The 15,794-nt window shown below is 44.7% G+C and overlaps 1 long non-coding RNA gene across 1 annotated transcript in view; it reads right to left on the minus strand.

Annotated features, from left to right (window-relative positions):
• The window catches only part of LOC311117242, a 29,057-nt gene extending 17,477 nt beyond the window's left edge, over positions 1-11,580 (minus strand). The window contains exon 1 of the long non-coding RNA XR_014611578.1: positions 11,468-11,580. This is a non-coding gene — a long non-coding RNA (uncharacterized lncRNA). The remainder of the gene's footprint in view (positions 1-11,467) is intronic.
• Between the last annotated feature and the right edge of the window lie 4,214 nt (positions 11,581-15,794).

A 15,794-nucleotide genomic window follows, 5' to 3' on the forward strand; every position in this document is an offset into this window, starting at 1 on the left:
GAAAAAAGAACTTGTACTGACAGAAAAATATGTTTCCTTTGCGCAATATATATCCCCCCCTCAGAATCCCCATATTACTCAGAGGAAATATTCCCCACCCTTGAGGAAGAGACGTGACATTTCCAGGCCCAGGGAAATGTGCTCATCTGTGGGGACACAAATGCGCGCACAGGAACACTTCCTGATTGTTACGAACCCCGTGGCTCTAAACGTCTAGGGTGGATGGACATGAGACCCGTAACATAAATTATGCAAATTATAAGTGTGACATGGAACAGTGAGAACCAAAAATGACACAACAACCATGAACTACCGTCAAACTTAAATGGTTTATTGCTAAACACACGGTAAAGGTTTGGGAAAAAGGGCTGAGCAGGACCCAAGAAATGAAACAATAGTGTAAAACCCCCTAAACTGATCTAGCCTGCCTAAAGAACCGCTAGGCTACTGCTACCATACAAAAATACAGTGGGTGGTCCGCTCAGGTCTAACTGGTGTTTATAGACAGATTTCTTCCTACGGGTAATGTACGCCCAAGGGCAACTAGCTTAAACTCCCCTTTTCCCAAAAACACACAAAGCTACTAAACAGGGTAATCAGCGATTAAATAAGTACACAGGATACAACAGTATCCACACTCAGGTAAAGAAATATATTCTAATAACGTTACCAACAGGGTAACCAACAACTTAGTGCGTACACAACACACAGGACACCACCGTGTCCATACTCACATATGGCAAAAAGTCTCTCTCTCTCGTGCAACAAACACAAGTCTGGTTTTATATAATGGGATGTGTGATTGAACAAACGAGTAACAGGTGGTGCAATTAACAGGAATGTTCACTGATTGGTCCAATCAGCAGACACCTCAACGACCACCAATCAGGAACATACAGGACACCTGTGATTAGGGCAGAAGGAGAGAAACACACAAAAACACAGGATACCTGTATCCGTAACACTCCCACCCTTAAAAGAGCAAACCAAAATGGTTTGCGACACACGTACTATCACAACACCCAAAATTCAATAATCATCCTGCCGGGATAACAAAAAAAAAAACCTAGATCATTACACACGAGACAAAGCATCTGCCAACACATTATCTAACCCCTTTTTGTGGCGGATCTCCAAATTATAATTTTGCACGACAAGTGCCCAACGCATAAGGCGTTGGTTCTGGTTGTACATCCGGTGGAGAAAAACTAAGGGATTATGGTCAGTATACACTACCACTGGTAATGCACTGGAACCAACATAAACTTCAAAGTACTGCAGAGCTAACAACAAAGCTAGAGCTTCTTGTTCAATGGTGGAATAGTTTGTCTGACATTTGTTAAATTTCCGTGAAAAATAACAGACAGGATGGTCCACTCCACTCTGGTCTTGCTGCAGTAGAACAGCACCAGCACCTCTGGCACTTGCATCTACCTCCAGTTTAAACGGCCGCTCAAAATCTGGCGCAGCAAGAACAGGAGTACTACACAAGAGTGCTTTAGCAGTGTTGAAAGCAGTACAACAATCTTCAGACCATACAAATTTTCTCGCCGGACTGAGCAAATCCGTTAATGGAGCAACTACCGCAGAGAAATTTTTACAGAAACTACGGTAGTAGCCAACCATCCCTAAAAAACGGCGTAGCTCTCTTCTGGTGGTAGGTGCGGGAAATGCGTTTATAGCTGAGACCTTGGCATCTACAGGGCGCACCTGACCATGGCCGACCTGTTTACCAAGATAAGTAACAGTGGCCTTCCCAAACTCGCACTTTGCTAAGTTCAGGGTTAGAGAAGCGGTTGCTAGACGTTCACACACTACCCTTAGAGTGTTAACATGATCAGACCACTCAGTTGAATAAATTACCAGATCATCAAGGTAAGCACTACAATTAGGAACTCCAGCCAATACTGTGTTAACCAGGCGTTGGAAAGTGGCTGGTGCGTTCCGCATCCCAAATGCCATGACAGCATATTGTAGGAAGTGATCTGGGGTCACAAAGGCAGAGATGTCGGAGGCACGTGGGGTTAACGGCACCTGCCAGTAACCTTTTAGAAGATCTAATTTGGTTACATAAGTAGCAGCACCAACAGTATCAATACAGTCATCCAGTCTGGGTAACGGGAACGAGTCGGGCACTGTGACAGCATTGACTTTCCGATAGTCCGTACATAATCTGGATGTCCCATCAGGTTTAGGAACCAGAATGCACGGAGAACTCCAAGGACTTGAACTTGGCATAGCCAGGTTATTCTCCAGCAAATAACCGACCTCACCCCTCATTATCTTTCTCTTAGTGACGTTGACACGATAAGGATGTTGCTTGATAGGTGCAGCGTTTCCAACATTAATGTCATGTTCTAACACATTTGTACATGTAGGAACATCATTAAAAAGACATGGAAAGCTGTGTAACAGTCTCACAATATCATCTGACTGTCTGTCCGTTAAATGAATCAGGCTTGCCGGGAGAGACAACAGCATCTCTGAATTGGGCAATCTAGCACACTGCTGCTGAGTATTGCGCAACTCCAAACCATCTCCGTCCACATCATTAACATTACCTCCCACTACAGCCGTAGCAGCAACAGAGACAGCCGACTCGGCCAGTTTCTCTGGACTGTCTACCTGAGTGACGGGTCTGTTGTGGTATGTCTTCAACATGTTAACGTGGCACACACGAGATTGGCGTTTTCTATCAGGAGTCTGTATCACATAGTCAGTTTCAGTTAGTTTCTTTTCAATGACATAAGGACCAGAGAAACGTGCTGACAATGACGCTCCTGGCACAGGCAACAACACAAGAACTCGGTCACCTGGCTGCAGTGAACGAGAAACAGCCTGTGTGTCATAGTGTCGTTTCATCCGTTTCTGTGAGGAAGACAGCGCTTCCTTTGCTAGAGCACAGGCAGCATGTAGGCGCTCACGAAAGCGACTAACGTAGTCCAACACATTTTCTTTCACACACAACTCTTGTGACAAAAACTGATCCTTAAGGACTTTCATAGGTCCTCTCATGGTGTGTCCAAACACCAGTTCAGCTGGGCTGAACCCTAGGGATTCCTGTACTGTCTCACGGACAGCAAACAACACTAGAGGAACTCCCTCATCCCAATCTTTCTCAGATTCCAAGCAATATTTACGGAGCATAGACTTCAGGGTCTGATGCCAACGTTCAAGCGCACCCTGAGACTCTGGGTGATATGCGCTTGACACACGGTGTGTAACTGACAAGGATTTTAACACTTGTTTGAAAAGTTTAGAAAGGAAATTCGTACCCTGATCAGTTTGTATCACCCTAGGTAATCCAAAAGTTGAGAAGAATTTGATCAACGCTTTACTCACCACTGGAGCAGTAATCCTTCGCAGAGGAATGGCCTCTGGGTACCTGGTGGCCACACACATAATTGTCAACATAAACTGGTTACCAGATTTTGTTTTTGGTAATGGTCCAACACAATCAACCATCACATGTTCGAATGGTTCACCTATGGCCGGTATGGGACAAAGAGGCGCGGGGGAAATAACCTGGTTCGGTTTCCCAACTACTTGACAGGTGTGGCAAGTCCGACAGAACTGAGCCACATCTTGTTTTAAGCCAGGCCAAAAGAAATGTCGCAAAACTCGATCATAAGTCTTGGTGACTCCCAGATGTCCGGACCCCTGGTGATCATGAGCGAGGGATAAAACATTTTGTCGAAAGGCTGTAGGAATCACTATTTGGTAAACAGCATTCCAATCTCCGCCAGCGTCAACATGGGATGTCCATTTACGCATGAGGAGATTACCATCAATGAAGTAGGCCATGTTTTTCTTCTTTAGCTCGTCCTCTGAGACAACACTAGAAAAACATTTAGCCAGGCTAATGTCAACCTTTTGGTTAGCGATCAGCTGCTCACGAGTAACTGGTAACTGTATTGCCTCAGCAACAAGTTCCACATCCTTCTTCCTTTCTCTGGGCTGTTGGTCAGACTGCACCAGCTTACCAGAAGTAGCACCCGAACTATCCTCTGGGTCACACTCTCTGAATAGAATCGTGTCTGACAAATCTACCACTTCACCCACTTGTCGTGCTTGAGCACGTGTGACAGCACAAGCGGGGAACACATCTGGATAACCCTGTGCCAGCTCCTCGGAGAGAGACTGGTCACTTTTATCCAATACCTCCAATATGGGTATTACCTTTCCTCCGGCAATATCGTTGCCCATTATAAATGTCACACCTTTTACTGGCAACATAGGACGTACGCCCACTCTGAACAATCCACTGACTAACTCAGAGTGTACGTTCACAAAGTGCAATGGCACTGGGACGAAACCCATTTCAATTCCTTGTACTAACACACTGGACCCACAATATGTATTATTAGACAAGGGCAACACATCAGCTAGTATGAACGACTGCGCCGCACCAGTATCTCTGAGGATTCTAACTGGACGCTGAGACGCTTCGTCATCTGATATAGAAACAAACCCCTCAAAAATGAACGGTTCATAACTGTGATCTGGGACAGGGACTTTCAAACCACATTCACTATGAGGCTTCTGTCTTGATTCTGGCCTTACAACCGTACGAATCAGCCCAACACCCGTTGGCGGCCTGGCGTGCTGAGGCATCCCCGGTTTGCGTTTTAGCAGAAAGCAATCATTAACTATATGTCCCACCTTATGACAATAGAAACAGTGACGCACATCTTTTGGGCGTGCTGGATGTACTGCTGGTCGACTAGGATTAAAAGTTAGCAACTCCGCAGCCCGGCTCTCCGTACGAGCCGAAAACACGCTCTTATGCGTCAACACAAACTCGTCTGCCAATACAGACGCTTCCGACAGTGAGGATACTTTCTGTTCGTTCAGATAAACTACAATGCGTTCCGGTAAACAATTTTTAAACTCTTCTAACAAGATTAACTCCCGTAGAGAGTTAAAATCAGTTACCTTACTAGCACTGTGCCATTTGTCAAACAGATTTCCTTTGTCTCTAGCAAACTCCACATAAGTCTGAGTAGGAGACTTTTTATGAGACCTAAATCTCTGTCGATATGCCTCAGGAACAAGCTCATAGGCACGAAGAACAGTAGCTTTGACCACCTCATAATTCAAACTGTCTTCAAGAGGTAGCGCTGCCAGAACCTCTTGGGCTTTACCTGTTAGCTTACACTGAAGTAATAGGCACCATACCTCGTCGGGCCATTTCAATGCTACCGCTATACGTTCAAAAACACTGAAATAGGAATCAACCTCTGACTCCCTGAACACAGGTACCAAGGTGATCTGCCTACTAATATCAAACGTAGCAGATGACACAGCTGGTGAGGATGGCTCACTAGCAGGCATAGTATTAGCAGAGACTAACCTCGCTGTTTCTGCCTCTAGTTCCATTTTACGCATCTCCAGTTCTTGATCAAGCCTACGCGTCTCCAGTTCTTGATCAAGCCTACGCGTCTCCAGTTCTTGATCAAGCCTACGCGTCTCCAGTTCCATCTTACGCGTCTCCTGTTCTATCTTACGCGTCTCCTGTTCTGCCTCTAGCTCCATTTTACGCATCTCCAGCTTGTCTTGCCTGATTTGTGCCCGCTCTTCCGCCTCCATTTGGAGCCGTGTAGAGCGGACATCGATCCTGGCATCACTGTCAGTCAGTGGGGAGAGTGGGTCATAACGGGGCAATGTGGCTGGAGCCTTAGCCTCGTCCTCAGACACTGATGGGCTTACAGGAACAGCAACCACATCCCCTACAGGAGCAGCAGACTCAGGCGGCGGTAACTCAAGCACTCGCTCGTTTAACAATATCGCTAGCACTACTTCCCTAACTTCTGCTTTCACTAAACCCCTCGGTATGGGTACAGAAAAGTGGTCAGCCAAAGCCTGTAGATCCACTTTACGACAATTCTCAAAAATCTCCCACGTAGGGTTTTCCAAAAATGCTTCCAAATCAAAAGTAGCCATCCTACTAGCAACACGAGCCGTCGACTACTGAACACACAAAAAAAACAGGTAGGACAGCTGCCAAGCTCAACACTGACCCAGACACTTACTAATTTGCACGAGTAGCATGGGATATATCCCGGACGAGCCCCCACTTTATGTTACGAACCCCGTGGCTCTAAACGTCTAGGGTGGATGGACATGAGACCCGTAACATAAATTATGCAAATTATAAGTGTGACATGGAACAGTGAGAACCAAAAATGACACAACAACCATGAACTACCGTCAAACTTAAATGGTTTATTGCTAAACACACGGTAAAGGTTTGGGAAAAAGGGCTGAGCAGGACCCAAGAAATGAAACAATAGTGTAAAACCCCCTAAACTGATCTAGCCTGCCTAAAGAACCGCTAGGCTACTGCTACCATACAAAAATACAGTGGGTGGTCCGCTCAGGTCTAACTGGTGTTTATAGACAGATTTCTTCCTACGGGTAATGTACGCCCAAGGGCAACTAGCTTAAACTCCCCTTTTCCCAAAAACACACAAAGCTACTAAACAGGGTAATCAGCGATTAAATAAGTACACAGGATACAACAGTATCCACACTCAGGTAAAGAAATATATTCTAATAACGTTACCAACAGGGTAACCAACAACTTAGTGCGTACACAACACACAGGACACCACCGTGTCCATACTCACATATGGCAAAAAGTCTCTCTCTCTCGTGCAACAAACACAAGTCTGGTTTTATATAATGGGATGTGTGATTGAACAAACGAGTAACAGGTGGTGCAATTAACAGGAATGTTCACTGATTGGTCCAATCAGCAGACACCTCAACGACCACCAATCAGGAACATACAGGACACCTGTGATTAGGGCAGAAGGAGAGAAACACACAAAAACACAGGATACCTGTATCCGTAACACTGATCTAACGACCACAGGAGGTTTATTACAGGCCATACTGTTTCTAACTGTCTTAATCTCCCCCATAGAAACAACAGTGACAGCACCATCAACAAAAAACAGAAAGGATCTGTTGCAGCTCTGTCGAAGCCTGGGTCTGTACTTTGTCAATGGTAGGTTACGGGGGGGGACTCTTTGGGTAGATTCAACTATTGCTCACCTCTTGGCCACAGCACAGTAGACTATATGATTACAGACATTGACCCTTTCTCTCTCAGCTCATTTACCATCAAGCCTCTAACATGAACTGTTCTTTTGAGGAACAAGGTAATTTGGATGTGATCAAACAGACATTGAAACAACCACATATTCACAGCCCAGTAAGCTGTATAACATCAGAAATTCATACAGATGGTCCCAAAACAGCACAGAAGAATACCCAGAAAGCAACCAGTAAACAATAAATCCAAACACTATATAATAACTTTCTGGATACCACATCCACTCACAGTAAAGAAGGCATCAACCTAGCAGTAAAAAACATCAACTAATATATACAGTGGGGAGAACAAGTATTTGATACACTGCCGATTTTGCAGGTTTTCCTACTTACAAAGCATGTAGAGGTCTGTAATTTTTATCATAGGTACACTTCAACTGTGAGAGGCGGAATCTAAAACAAAAATCCAGAAAATCACATTGTATGATTTTTAAGTAATTAATTTGCGTTTTATTGCATGACATAAGTATTTGATACATCAGAAAAGCAGAAGTTAATATTTGGTACAGAAACCTTTGTTTGCAATTACAGAGATCATATGTTTCCTGTAGGTCTTGACCAGGTTTGCACACACTGCAGCAGGGATTTTGGCCCACTCCTCCATACAGACCTTCTCCAGATCCTTCAGGTTTCGGGGCTGTCGCTGGGCAATACAGACTTTCAGCTCCCTCCAAAGATTTTCTATTGGGTTCAGGTCTGGAGACTGGCTAGGCCACTCCAGGACCTTGAGATGCTTCTTACGGAGCCGCTCCTTAGTTGCCCTGGCTGTGTGTTTCGGGTCGTTGTCATGCTGGAAGAGCAGCCACGACCCATCTTCAATGCTCTTACTGAGGGAAGGAGGTTGTTGGCCAAGATCTCGCGATACATGGACCCATCCATCCTCCCCTCAATACAGTGCAGTTGTCCTGTCCCCTTTGCAGAAAAGCATCCCCAAAGAATGATGTTTCCACCTCCATGCTTCACGGTTGGGATGGTGTTCTTGGGGTTGTACTCATCCTTCTTCTTCCTCCAAACACGGCGAGTGGAGTTTAGACCAAAAAGCTCTATTTTTGTCTCATCAGACCACATGACCTTCTCCCATTCCTCCTCTGGATCATCCAGATGGTCATTGGCAAACTTCAGATGGGCCTGGACATGCGCTGGCTTGAGCAGGGGGACCTTGCGTGCGCTGCAGGATTTTAATCCATGACGGCGTAGTGTGTTACTAATGGTTTTCTTTGAGACTGTGGTCCCAGCTCTCTTCAGGTCATTGACCAGGTCCTGCCGTGTAGTTCTGGGCTGATCCCTCACCTTCCTCCCACGAGGTGAAATCTTGCATGGAGCCCCAGACCGAGGATGATTGACTGTCATCTTGAACTTCTTCCATTTTCTAATAATTGCGCCAACAGTTGTTGCCTTCTCACCAAGCTGCTTGCCTATTGTCCTGTAGCCCATCCCAGCCTTGTGCAGGTCTACAATTTTATCCCTGATGTCCTTACACAGCTCTCTGGTCTTGGCCATTGTGGAGAGGTTGGAGTCTGTTTGATTGAGTGTGTGGACAGGTGTCTTTTATACTGGTAACGAGTTCAAACAGGTGCAGTTAATACAGGTAATGAGTGGAGAACAGGAGGGCTTCTTAAAGAAAAACTAACAGGTCTGTGAGAGCCGGAATTCTTACTGGTTGGTAGGTGATCAAATACTTATGTCATGCAATAAAATGCAAATTAATTACTTAAAAATCATACAATGTAATTTTCTGGATTTTTGTTTTAGATTCCGCCTCTCACAGTTGAAGTGTACCTATGATAAAAATGACAGACCTCTACATGCTTTGTAAGTAGGAAAACCTGCAAAATCGGCAGTGTATCAAATACTTGTTCTCCCCACTGTATATACACACACACTACCGTTCAAAAGTTTGGGGTCTCAACTAGTCTCAAGTGGCCAGTTTTATTGCTTCTTTAATCAGCACAACAATTTTCAGCTGTGCTAACATAATTGCAAAAGGGTTTCCTAATGATCAATTAGCCTTTTAAAATGATAAACTTGGATTAGCAAACACAACGTGCCATTGGAACACAGGACTGATGGTTGCTGATAATTGGCCCCTGTACGCCGATGTAGATATTCCATTAAAAATCAGCAATTTCCAGCTACAATAGCCATTTACAACATGCTTTTCTTTCGAAAACAAGGACATTTCTAAGTGACCCCAAACTTTTGAACGGTAGTGTATATTTTTTTTTACAATTTAGATATATATCGTGAAACCCCCAAATGTTTGAAAAAATTGGAGATATGATTTTTAGGACATATCGCCCAGCCCTAAACCAAACGGACAAGCGACTCCCACACACACAGCAAGGGACAAGCGACTCCCACACACACAGCAAGGGACAAGCGACTCCCACACACACAGCAAGGGACAAGCGACTCCCACACACACAGCAACGGACAAGCGACTCCCACACACAGCAAGGGACAAGCGACTCCCACACACAGCAAGGGACAAGCGACTCCCACACACAGCAACGGACAAGCGACTCCCACACACAGCAACGGACAAGCGACTCCCACACACAGCAACGGACAAGCGACTCCCACACACACAGCAAGGGACAAGCGACTCCCACACACACAGCAAGGGACAAGCGACTCCCACACACACAGCAAGGGACAAGCGACTCCCACACACACAGCAAGGGACAAGCGACTCCCACACACAGCAACGGACAAGCGACTCCCACACACAGCAACGGACAAGCGACTCCCACACACACAGCACTTTTCCTCTCCCTCGCAACTCCTATAGAAGGCTTGCCGTTTGGTGTGAGGCGGTTTACTTTGAGCGTAGCACACCTGGGCTTTGGGGAACATGTCTAGTCTACTTAGTGGAAACTAATCTTTTAAAAAAGTGAGCTTTACACTTGATCTGTGAAAACCCCATTCGGGACGGAAAGCTCAGAGCTGTATTGTGGGGGAATTTGATTTTTACCAGCTGGGGGCACAGGGGGGCCTTACGCCCTCTGATCATTCTGCCAGAAGTCTAGAACTTCTCTATCAGACTAAGAGGCTCTGGGAATACCATAATGATCCTTCTCCTCTCTAAAAAAATATCCCTCCCTCCTTAACCTCCACACCACCAGAGACCAGACACAAAACTGATATAGGCCTAATCACCTCCAGGCTCCAAGCTATTTTTTATTTCACCTTTATTTAACCAGGTAAGCCAGTTGAGAACAAGTTCTCATTTACAACTGCGACCTGGCCAAGATAAAGCAAAGCAGTGCGATAAAAACAACAACACAGAGTTACATATGGGGTAAAAAAAACATAAAGTCAAAAATACAACAGAAAATATATATACAGTGTGTGCAAATGTAGCAAGTTATGTAGGTAAGGCAATAAATAGGCTATAGTGCAAAATAATTACAATTAGTATTAACACTGGAATGCTAGATGTGCAAGAGATGTGCAAATAGAGATACTGGGGTGCAAAAGAGCAAAATAAATAACAATATAGGGATGAGGTAGTTGGGTGGGCTAATTTCAGATGGGCTTTGTACAGGTGCAGTGATCTCTGATTTTCACCAAATAAATACCGACAACTCAACCTCAGTGGGAGCACACACACACACAAAGTGTCTCATCTTGCAAGAAAGCCATAATAAGTTATTTCGTTACTTCTTGTCTGTTACGGATGTCTGACTGTTCTCGCCTATGGCCTGACTTACAGTCTTTTACCTTTCCAAGGACAACTAAGATCAGGAAGGAGACAGCAGGGATCTGACTCCCATGAAGTTCCATTCTATATATTTCTACAGCGACCACTACACATAATATTAAAAAAACATTGTCAATAATACATGTTCTGGTTAAACGTCAATAATAACTAAACCTTGAAACAATAATATGAAGGGCTACACTGTGTATGTTCACAATGTGGAAAAGATCCCTGGACTGAGAAAAAGCAATCTGTTTGGAAACGGTCGTTGTCAAGGATGGCAAGCAGACAGCTGTTCCAGATGTGACAAGATACTGAGCTAGCTAACGTTAGCAAGGCTAAGTAACGCTAAATGTAATGACGCTGGTAAACTTATTGTCGATAATGTTGTGCAAGGTCTCTGACAATAATAAGGTCTATTTTATTATTGCATGCTGTCTAAAGTAGTATAGTCCACTACTAACTAACTTCTGCTTGAAAATTCTGATACAACAAACGAGTAGCTGCTGTCAACCTCGTCGGAGAGTTATCCATTAGTTAGCTAACAAGCTACGTTCACTAGCTAGCAGGTTGCCTGTACAACTACTGCACAGACACCTCTAAATCATATGAATACTGGCTGAACAATGTTGTTTTGCTACTTACTTTAGTTTCTAGAATACGACCGGTCTTTAATCGTTTGTGTGTTTGAATATCAAATATCTAGCAAGCTACGACGTTTCTCGAGATGTTTCCCTTTTTGTAGTCCCAAACTTATTTAGCACTAGACCGACCGCCCGCCCCAGGCCACGCCCCCTCCCCCAGCCCACGCCCCCTCCCCCCCAGCCCACGCCCCCTCCCCCCCAGCCCACGCCCCCTCCCATGCATCACTACGGAGTTTGGGGGCGGGACAGAAATCCACCAAGCTCCACCCATTGCTGGTAGGACCTCACATGTAAACATTCCACACTGGGTGTGGTAAAGGAAAGTAGACGTTCAATGTTTATGTGCAAATATGTCTCTCTTTATGTGGTCAGATTTACTGTAAAAGCAGTCATAATTAGGATGTGGCTGAACTATTTGCTTGTGCCCAGTCTGCAGAATGGAGCTACAGAGAGTAGGCCTGCCAAATGGTACCTTAGGGCATTACTTTTGTCCAAACCTCTATGGGTTCTGGTCAAAAGTAGCACACTACAAGGGACTAGGGTGCCATTTGCCTTTGCACAGTGAGTACTGTAGAGGGGTCAGTATCTGGGTCTATGGTAACAGTGAGTACTATAGAGGGGTCAGTATCTGGGTCTATGGTAACAGTGAGTACTGTAGAGGGGTCAGTATCTGGGTCTATGGTAACAGTGAGTACCGTAGAGGGGTCAGTATATGGGTCTATGGTAACAAGAAGACCTTGTTAACTTCCAAACCCAAACAGAAATGTAATAGCACCACCAGCCTCTCTCTCTCTCTCTCTCTCTCTCTCTCTCTCTCTCTCTCTCTCTCTCTCTCTCTCTCTCTCTCTCTCTCTCTCTCTCTCTCTCTCTCTCTCTCTCTCTCTCTCTCTCTCTCTCTCTCTCTCTCTTCTCTCTCTCTCTCTCTCTCTCTCTCTCTCTCCTCTCTCTCTCTCTTCTCCTCTCTCTCTCTCTCTCTCTCTCTCTCTCTCTCTCTCTCTCTCCCCTAGTTGTGAAGAAGAAGTGTCAGGTGTGTGACATTCTTTTGGTTTGTGTGTGTGTGAGTCAGGTGTGTTTCTGTTTGTAATTAAGTCTATGTCAGGGATATAATATTGTTAAAACTCAAAGTTTATTTTCACAAATATACACCTGTCCTAACACATTTATTTCACAGGGGATTCCAATCTAATGGTAGTTCCACCCAAGATTAAAGGTGTAATTGTTTTTAAAAGAGACCAACAAACACAAACAATCATTAGAAGACATTCAAAACCAGTCAGAGGAGACAACTTTGATTCAAAAGTTCACAGCCATGAAGATATACCATGTTCTAAATCTATGATCACAGTTGGCATTTGTTTGGAACACAGCAATCTGGAGTCAAGATCACATGACATGCACACCCAGGTATTAGACTAGGAAGAGACATGCACATGACATGCACACCCAGGTATTAGACTAGGAAGAGACATGCCAGAATATATCCCAACCCATGGCAACAACAGAAGCGCTTCAAGAGTTGTCAAACACACACACGCACGTTCATAGATCTATGACACACACACTCACACACTCACACATACACTCACACACTCACACACAGGACATTTCACACTGTTCCCTAGTTGTTGGGGAATGAAGTTCATATATGAATCACTCGGCAAAACAGGTGTTACACCAAAGCAGCAAGGCTGTCTTTTAATAGGCAGGAAGGGGTCATGGGACCTGAATGATCAAATACCAGATAGTAAACAAATACTATTCACTCCCAGAGAACATCACATTTGCTATAGAAGACTAATTCAGTATGCCTTATTTTAGCAGTGTTGACACTATTCTATGCATTGTCATGATACAAGCACAGCAAACTCAGAGGGTTGGTGGTGTTGTGCAGTGACAAATGTGTGTGTACTGTAAGGGTCACCGTGGTTACTCTATGGTTGCCTTATTGAGGTACTGTTTGCCCACTCTGAAAGATAGTCGCAGGCTAGATCCAGGGGGAATCTAGGGATCCCAGAGGGAATCTAGGGAATCACTTCAGGAGCTAATACTCTCTTGGCAGATTTGTTGTGGTGCCATATTCTTTCCATTTTTTAATAATGTATTTTAATGGTGCTCCGTGAGATGTTCAAAGTTTCTGATATTTTTTCATAACCCAACACTGACCTGTACTTCTCCACAACTTTGTCCCTGACCTGTTTGGAGAGCTCCTTGGTCTTCATGGTGCCGCTTGCTTGGTGGCGCCCCTTGCTTAGTGGTGTTGCAGACTCTGGGGCCTTTCAGAACAGGTGTATATATACTGAGATCATGTGACAGATCATGTGACACTTAGATTGCACACGGGTGGACTTTATTTAACTAATTATGTGACTTCTGAAGGTAATTGGTTGCACCAGATCTTACTTAGGACCTTATATAGACACCTGTCTATATAAGGTCCCACAGTTGACAGTGCATGTCAGAGCAAAAACCAAGCCATGAGGTTGAAGGAATTGTCTGTAGAGCTCCGAGACAGGATTGTGTTGAGGCACAGATCTGGGGAAGGGTACCAAAAACTTTCCGCATCATTGAAGGTCCCCAAGAACACAATGGCCTCCATCATTCTTAAATGGAAGAAGTTTGGAACCACCAAGACTCTTCCTAGAGCTGGCCGCCCGGCCAAACTGAGCAATCGGGAGAGAAGGGCCTTGGTCAGGGAGGTGACCAAGAACCCGATGGTTACTCTGACAGAGCTCCAGAGTTCCTCTGTGGAGATCGGAGAACCTTCCAGAAGGACAACCATCTCTGCAGCACTCCACCAATCAGGCCTTCATGGTAGAGTGGCCAGACGGAAACCACTCCTCAGTAAAAGGTACATGACAGCCCACTTGGAGTTTGCCAAAAGGCACCTAAAGGAATCTCAGACCATGAGAAACAAGATTCTCTAGTCTGATGAAACCAAGATTGAACTCTTTGGCCTGAATGCCAAGCGTCACGTCTGGAGGAAACCAGGCACCGCTCATCACCTGGCCATTACCATCCCCACGTTGAAGCATATTCGTGGCAGCATCATGCTGTGGGGATGTTTTTCAGCGGCAGGGACTGGGAAACTAGTCAGGATCAAGGTAAAGATTAACTAAGCAAAGTACAGAGAGATCCTTGATGAAAACCTGCTCCAGAGTGCTCAGTACCTCAGACTGGGGCGAAGGTTCACCCTCCAACAGGACAACGACCCTAATCACACAGCCAAGACAACACAGGAGTGACTTCGGGACAAGTCTCTGAGTGGCCCAGCCAGAGCCCGGACTTGAACCCGATCGAACATCTCTGGAAAGACCTGAAAATAGCTGAGCAGCGACGCTCCCCATCCAATCTGACAGAGCTTGAGAGGATCTGCAGAGAAGAATGGGAGAAACTCCCCAAATACAGGTGTGCCAAGCTTGTAGCGTCATACCCAAGAAGATGTAAGGCTGTAATTGCTGCCAAAAGATGCTTCAACAAAGTACTGAGTAAAGGGTCTGAATACTTACGTAAATGTCAAATTTCCAGGTAAAAAAAAAAATTACGTTGCAAAAATGTCTAGAAACATGTTTTTGCTTTGTCATTATGCAGTATTGTGTGTAGATTGATGAGGAAAAAAAACAATTTAATCAATGTTTGAAAAAGGCTGTAACCTAAGAAAATGTGGAAAAAATCAAGGGGTCTGAATACGAGCACATAGCCATGCAATCTCCATAGACAAACATTGGTAGTAGAACGGACTGTACTGAAGACCTCAGTGACTTTCAACGTGGCACAGTCATAGGATTCCACCTTTCCAACGAGTCAGTTCGTCAAATTCCTGCCCTGCTAGAGCTGCCCCGGTCAACTGTAAGTGCTGTTATTGTGAAGTGAAAAAATGTTGGGGCACTTAACAAAAACTCCCCTGTACAGAAGTGCGGTTTGACAACTCAACTCAATGGGCTCACATTCTTTTCTATCGGCTCTCTCTGCCTTGGTCATTTATTTATTATTCTGTATACTAGAATGGACTGTCCCGCATTATCTGATTGGTCGAATTGTCCATAATTGCACTGTTCTGTACCGGGAAATATGAAGCACGCGGAATAGCCTTTTCTCTAATTGGATAAAAAGTATTTACATCCGCCCTTAGATGACTGATCTGCCAATGGGATCTCTTCTTACGCATTTCTTTGAAAATGATTCTTTTAAAGTCTGTGGTATGATCAATGGCTTTTCCTTTCGTTTCGCGCTGCTCGCACTACGGCTATTTCGTAGCGAATGCAATAACAGAAATGAAACGGCAACTTTATAAATCGATCAGGGCTTTAATCCTGAGTTATAGTTAAAGG

The sequence above is a fragment of the Coregonus lavaretus genome (assembly GCF_964263955.1).
Source record: "Coregonus lavaretus genome assembly, contig: HAP1_SCAFFOLD_4533, whole genome shotgun sequence".
NCBI classification, from domain to species: Eukaryota; Metazoa; Chordata; class Actinopteri; order Salmoniformes; family Salmonidae; genus Coregonus; species Coregonus lavaretus.